An 8,195-nucleotide genomic window follows, 5' to 3' on the forward strand; every position below is an offset into this window, starting at 1 on the left:
TATCTCCCTCACTAACTTTAAGCATCAGCTGTCAGAGCAGCTTACCGATCACTGCACCTGTTCACAGCCCATCTGTAAATAGCCCACCCAACTACCTCATCCCCATACTGTTATTAATTTTTGCTCTTTTGCTCCCCAGTATCTCTACTTCCACATGATCATCTATCACTCCCGTGTTAATGCTAAATTTGAGTTATTTCGCCACTACGGCCTATTTATTGCCTTACCTCCCTAATCTTACTACATTTGCACACACTGTATATTGATTTTTCTATTGTGTTATTGACTGCATGTTTGTTTATTCCATGTGTAACTCTGTGTTGTTGTTTTTGTCGCACTGCTTTGCTTTATCTTGGCCAGGTCGCAGTTGCAAATGAGAACTTGTTCTCAACTGGCCTACCTGGTTAAATAAAGGTATAATAAAATAAATAAAACAATCACAAAAGTTTCAAAAGAATAAAGATGTTTCAAATGTCATATGTCATTACAGTGTTGTAATGATGTGCAAATAGTTAAAGTACAAAAGGGAAAATAAATAAACATAAATATAGGTTGTATTTATTGTTCTTCACTGGTTGCCCTTTTCTTGGGGCAACAGGTCACAAATCTTGCTGCTGTGATGACACTGTGGTATTTCACCAAATAGATATGGGACTTTATCAGAATTCTTTGTGGGTCTGTGTAATCGGAGGGAAATATGTGTCTCTAATATGGTCATACATTTTGCAGGAGGTCAGGAAGTGCAGCTCAGTTTCCACCTCATTTTATGGGCAGTGTTCACACAGCCTGTCTTCTCTTGAGATCCAGGACTGCATTTGGCAGCCTTTCTCAATACCAAGGCTATGCTCACTGAGTCTGTACATAGTCAAAGATTTCCTTAATTTTGGGTCAGTCACAGTGGTCAGGTATTCTGCCAATGTGTACTCTCTGTTCAGGGCCAAATAGCATTCTAGTTTGCTCAGTTTTTTTGTCAATTCTTTCCAATGTGACAAGTAATTATATTTTAGTTTTCTCATGTTTTGGTTGGGTCTAATTGTGTTTCTGTCCTCCTGGAGCTCTGTTTTGTGTTTTGGAACAGAGCCCAGGACCAGCTTGCTGGGGCCTCTTCTCCAGGTTAAGTTCTCTGTAGGTGATGGCTTTGTTATGGAAGGTGTTTGTAGTATTTAACTTCTCTTTTCTGGATTTTGATAATTAGTGGGTATCGGCCTAATTCTGCTCTGCGTGCATTATTTGGTGTTTTACATTGTACACTGAGGATAGTTTTTCAAAATTCGTAATGCAGAGTCTCAATTTGGTGATTGTCTAATTTTATGAATTCTTGGTTGGTGAGCTCCAGACCTCACAACCATAAAGTTCAATGGGTTCTATAACTGATTCAAGTATTTTTACCCAGTCACTACAAAGACACAGGCGTCTTTCCTAACTCAATTGCCAGAGAGGAAAGAAACCGCTCATGGATTTAACCTTGAGGCCAATGGTGACTTTAAAACAGTTACAGTTTAATGGCTGTGATAGGAGAAAACTGAGGATGGATTAACAACATTGTAGATTATCCACAATACTAAGCTAAATGACAGGGTGAAAAGAAGGAAGCCTGTACAGAATAAAAATATTCCAAAACATGCATCCTGTTTGCAATAAAGCACTAAAGTAAAACAGCAAAAAAATGTGTCAAAGAAATTAACTGTATGTCCTGAATACAAAGCGTTATGTTTGGGGCAAATCTAACACAATATATCACTGAGTGCCACTTTTCATATTTTTAAGAATGGTTGTGGCTGCATCAGGTTATGGGTATGCTTGTCATTGGCAAGGACTAGGGAGTTTTTTTCATGATAAAAATAAACAGAATAGAACTAAGCACAGGCCAAATCCTAGAGGAAAACCTGGTTCAGTCTGCTTTCCAACAAACACTAGGAGACAAATTCACCTTTCAGCAGGACAACAACCGAAAACACAAGCCCTAACACACTGGAGTTGCTTACCAAGAAGGCATTGAATGTTCCTGAGAGGTCTAGTTACAGTTTTGACTTAAATCGTCTTGAAAATCTATGGCAAGACTTGAAAATGTCTGTTAAGCAATGATCAACAACAAAATGTGGAAAAAGTCAAGGGGTGTGAATACTTTCTGAAGGCCCTGTAGCTAAATTAACCATTACCTTTGCCACAATATACTGACCCTACTGTTACGCTTGTTTACACTAAGCTGCAGTGGGGTCGAAACGCAATCGTGGTTACATTAAGACACCATGGAGCCAGTGCGAGATATGGGTCAGAAAACGTACCTCAATGCAGGGATGGGATCAATCAATCAATCAAATTTATTTATAAAACCCTTTTTACATCAGCTGATGTCGCAAAGTGCTGTACAGAAACCCAGCCTAAACCCCAAACAGCAAGCAATGCAGGTGTAGAAGCACGGTGGCTAGGAAAAACTCCCTAGAAAGGCCAGAACCTAGGAAGAAACCTAGAGAGGAACCAGGCTCTGAGGGGTGGCCAATCCTCTTCTGGCTGTGCCGGGTAGAGATTATAACGGAACATGGCCAAGATGTTCAAACGTTCATAGATGACCAGCAGGCTCAGATAATAATAATCACAGTGGTTGTAGAGGGTGCAACAGGTCAGCACCTCAGGAGTAAATGTCAGTTGGCTTTTCATAGCCGATCATTCAGAGTTAGAGACAGCAGGTGCCTCTGTACTACACATTTGACTAGTATCCACACTGCTCCATCGAGAAGATTGAAATACTGCCCCTTTTTGTCCTCATGCTAGCTAACAGTAAACACAGCAGCCATTATGGAATGGCACAAAGGAGCTGATTGACTGACACTGCTATTTCAAAATGGCTGCGGAGGCTATTGCTAGCTAGCATGAGGATGGAAAGGGCAGGTTTCCAGGAAAACGAGCAGTATTTCCAGTATTTCTCGATGAAACAGTGTGGATAAGGGTCAAATTTGGAGTACGGTGACGTATCTCATCCCTTCATTATGGTACATTTTCCGACCCATGTCTCGCGCCGAGAGTAACCACGATTGTGTTCCGACCCATGTCTCGCGCCGAGAGTAACCACGATTGTGTTCCGACCCATGTCTCGCGCCGAGAGTAACCACGATTGTGTTCCGACCCATGTCTCGCGCCGAGAGTAACCACGATTGTGTTCCGACCCATGTCTCGCGCCGAGAGTAACCACGATTGTGTTCCGACCCCAAAGCAGCACAGTGTAAACAAGTGTAACGGAAGGGTCGGTATCTTTAGGCAACCATTACCATGGCTAACCAACTAAACTTGGTGCTTGTTTCACACAGATTGTGGATGTGTGAGGAGTTGTAGTTATTCTTTTAGTTTAAAGATTCAATCAGATAGCTAGCTACCATTTTGCTCCAAACGCCAGTACCCCATTCTGAGCTCTACCTGCAGTTACAGAACAGTTCAATAACTAATTTATTATCTACTCCACTTGATTTGGCAATGTTAACATATGTTTCTCATGCCAATAAAGCTCTGCAGAACAGTTCCAGAACTCTTAGCTAACTAAGTAGATAGAATGCTTTGGAACAGTCTATCAGTGTCTGTGTTCCATCTATCTCTCTCAGTGTTGTGAAACCCCGTGTTGCGACCATTGAGGAGATGGCCAAGTTCCACACAGACGCCTACCTAGAGCACCTCCAACAAAATCAGCCAGGACGGAGACAATGATGACCCCCAGTCCGGAGACTTTGACCTGGGTAAAAAGAGAGGGAAGGACAAGGTCCCTGGAGCTTAGTTTGACAGACATCAATAAATGAGAGAGAGAGAGAGAGAGAGAGAGAGAGGGAGAGAGATGGAGGGAGTACCATTTCATGTAATGTTGTTTCGCTGGCAGTAGAGGGTGCTCTAACACCCAATAAAAATGACCCACGTCCCATTGCTTCCACTGGGCAAAAGGTTGATTGACAACACACTAAATATCTACATTAAAATCCCTCCAGTTATATATTTGAAGATATAAATAACAGATTGATGCTGCTGGCCCTTATCTAGGTCTGTGGGTGGGAGTCTGTAGGAAGGATACAAACCCAGTCTGGTATCATTGGATGGAGAACACTCATCTTCTGCCAACCTTTCTCTTAGAAAAACTGCTCGATCTCACCATATGTGTTTTCTCTGTCTTCTCCATGTCCTCCTCCAACACCCTTCCTTTTCATTGTCTCTCCTTCTCTTCCGCCTCTCTCTTCCTCCCTTTGTTTCTCCTCCACACCTCTGTCTGGTCCTTCCTCCCATCCTTCCCTCTCTCTCTCGGTCTTTGTCACTCTCACTTCTCCTCCCTCTCACCCATTGTATCTCTCTCTCTACCACTCTCTCTCTACCTCTCTCTCTCTCTACCTATCTCTCTCTCTACCTATCTCTCTCTCTCTCTACTCTCTCTCTACCTCTCTCTCTCTCTACCACTCTCTCTCTACCAATCTCTCTCTGTCTACCTATCGCTCTCTCTCTACTTCTCTCTCTCTACCTCTCTCCCCCTTCTCCTTTTCCATCTCTTCCTCTGTCCTTTACCTTATCACTTCCTCCCTCCATCTCTCTTTCCTCCCTCTCCATCCAAACTCCATCCCTTTCTTTCTCCCTCACCCCTATACCCCCCCCCCCCCCCCCCCCCCCCCCCATTCCTCTATCTCCCTCTTCCCAGGTTATGACTGTCCGGTGGTGGAGGGTATCTATGCTGCAGCGGTGCGTGGATAAGAGGGGCGAGGTGGCCATCAACTGGTCAGGAGGCATCACGCCAAGAAGTAAGAGGACAGGGGAAGGACCAGGGGAAATGCTGATGAGTGATTTATATTAGAAAAACAGTTAAATGTTGTTGAATAAATTATATTAGTTGGAGATCCTCTAATTGTTGGTACTTTCTGTCCTCACAAAATCTCACTTCACGTCTCTGTGTCTCTGTGTCTCTGTGTCTCTGTGTCTCTCTGTCTCTGTGTCTCTGTGTCTCTGTGTCTCTGTCTCTCTCTCTCTCTCTCTCTCTCTCTCTCTCTCTCTCTCTCTCTCTCTCTCTCTCTCTCTCTCTCTCTCTCTCTACTGTAAGTGGATGCAAAAGTTTCATCAATGTTGATTGTACATTTTTTTGTCTGTCAATAAGATATGTTATTGTGTATTTTGAGATAATTATGTTTTCTTAAACACACACACACACACACACACACACACACACACACACACACACACACACACACACACACACACACACACACACACACACACACACACACACACACACACACACACACACACACACACACACACACACACACACACACACACACACACACACACACACACACACACACACAGTGATACCTAATATACTTGAAACACCCTCCCACAGACCCATAGCAACCCTACCACCCTGTTGTAGGTACTGGAGAACTGTGTGACAAAGGGCTGGGTAAAGGTACACCGTCATCGTCCCTCTGGATGACACAGGGCTGGGTAAAGGTACGCCAACATCGTCCTTCTGGATGACACAGGGCTGGGTAAAGGTACGCCGTCATCGTCCCTCTGGATGACACAGGGCTGGGTAAAGGTACGCCGTCATCGTCCCTCTGGATGATACAGGGCTGGGTAAAGGTACACCGTCATCGTCCCTCTGGATGACACAGGGCTGGGTAAAGGTACGCCGACATCGTCCCTCTGGATGACACAGGGCTGGGTAAAGGTACGCCGTAAACGTCCTTCTGGATGACACAGGGCTGGGTAAAGGTACGCCGACATCGTCCCTCTGGATGACACAGGGCTGGGTAAAGGTACGCCGACATCGTCCCTCTGGATGACACAGGAATGGGTAAAGGTACGCCGTCATCGTCCCTCTGGATGACACAGGGCTGGGTAAAGGTACGCCGTCATCGTCCCTCTGGATGACACAGGGCTGGGTAAAGGTACGCCGTCATCGTCCCTCTGGATGACACAGGGCTGGGTAAAGGTACGCCGTCATCGTCCCTCTGGATGACACAGGGCTGGGTAAAGGTACACCGTCATCGTCCCTCTGGATGACACAGGGCTGGGTAAAGGTACACCGTCATCGTCCTTCTGGATGACACAGGGCTGGGTAAAGGTATGCCGTCATCGTCCCTCTGGATGACACAGGGCTGGGTAAAGGTACGCCGACATCGTCCCTCTGGATGACACAGGGCTGGGTAAAGGTACGCCGACATCGTCCCTCTGGATGACACAGGGCTGGGTAAAGGTACACCGTCAACGTCCCTCTGGATGACACAGGGCTGGGTAAAGGTACGCCGTCATCGTCCCTCTGGATGACACAGGGCTGGGTAAAGGTACGCCGACATCGTCCCTCTGGATGACACAGGGCTGGGTAAAGGTACACCGTCAACGTCCCTCTGGATGACACAGGGCTGGGTAAAGGTACACCGTCAACGTCCCTCTGGATGACACAGGGCTGGGGTAAAGGTACACCGTCAACGTCCCTCTGGATGACACAGGGCTGGGTAAAGGTACACCGTCAACGTCCCTCTGGATGACACAGGGCTGGAGTGAAGGCACGCCGGCATCGTCCCTCTGGATGACACAGGGCTGGGGTAAAGGTACGCCGACATCGTCCCTCTGGATGCTACACAGGGCTGGGTAAAGGTACGCCGTCATCGTCCCTCTGGATGACACAGGGCTGGGTAAAGGTACGCCGTCATCGTCCCCTCTGGATGACACAGGGCTGGGGTAAAGGTACGCCGACATCGTCCCTCTGGATGACACAGGGCTGGGGTAAAGGTACGCCGACATCGTCCCTCTGGATGACACAGGGCTGGGTAAAGGTACGCCGTCAGTAGCGTCCCTCTGGATGACACAGGGCTGGGTAGAGGCACGCCGTCATCGTCCCTCTGGATGACACAGGGCTGCGTGAGCGCACGCCGACATCGTCCCTCTGGATGACACAGGGCTGGGTAAAGGTACGCCGTCATCGTCCCTCTGGATGACACAGGGCTGGGTAAAGGTACGCCGACATCGTCCCTCTGGATGACACAGGGCTGGGTAAAGGTACGCCGACATCGTCCCTCTGGATGACACAGGGCTGGGTAAAGGTACACCGACATCGTCCCTCTGGATGATGGCATCAAAGACCACAGACATTTCCAGGTCTTCCCAAAGTACAGGACAGGGCCTCGTTGAGACAAAACCATTTCCGTAACGCTTAACATTTTCAGTAACATTTAAAAGCCAGGGTTGCATGTTCATTGTTTTGTTGAGGTTTTGCAACTGCAGAGAAAATACAAATGTTTTTGTTTAGTAAAATTATAACATTGTCCATTCTATGGTTTATATGTTTGCGTACATATTGCATTGGAGGAAGTTGTCGGTCTGTAATGATTGTAATTGTTACAGTCAGATTAATTTACAGCATATGATATGTTAGATTAACTACTAAAGGTGTGATTGTTGTTGTCATCATCAGTGTGATGAAGGAGGTGCAGGCGTTGTTTAACCCGGAAACAGTTGGGAGTTGACCCCATGGCTGGTGACTCCATGTGTTCCTTTCAACATGACCTCTTTAAGGGTGGCACAGTGTTTACTGACATCTGCACTTAGATACTGGCACCTACCCCACACACTACCACTGGGGGGAGGTTGCATGCTTGACACACACACACACACACACACACACACACACACACACACACACACACACACACACACACACACACACACACACACACACACACACACACACACACACACACACACACACACACACACACACACACACACACACACACACACACACACACACTACAATCCTTCTATTTTTCCTCCCTTACTCTCTCCCTCATTTCCTTTTTCTTGCTCTCCTTCTCCTGATCTCTCTCTACTGCTTTTCTCCCCTTCATTCTCTCTCTCCCTCCCCTCCCCCCTCTCTCGCTCTCTTTCACTCTCTTTCTCTTCTCTCTCTCTCTCTCCCTCCCCCTCCCCTCCCCCCTCTCTTACTCTCTCTCTCTTTCTCTTTCTCTCTCTCCCCTCCCCCCTCTCTCGCTCTCTCTCTCTCCCTCCCCCTCTCTCACTCTCTCTCGCTCTCTTTCTCTCTCTCTCTCCCTCCCTCCCCCCTCTCTCACTCTCTCTCGCTTGCTCTCTTTCTCTCTCTCTCCCTCCCCCCTCTCTCGCTCTCTTTTCGCTCGCTCTCTCCCTCCGCCATCGCTCTCTCCCTCTCTCCCTCTCTC

Source organism: Salvelinus alpinus, chromosome 31, assembly GCF_045679555.1.
Source record: "Salvelinus alpinus chromosome 31, SLU_Salpinus.1, whole genome shotgun sequence".
In the NCBI taxonomy this organism is placed as follows: Eukaryota; Metazoa; Chordata; class Actinopteri; order Salmoniformes; family Salmonidae; genus Salvelinus; species Salvelinus alpinus.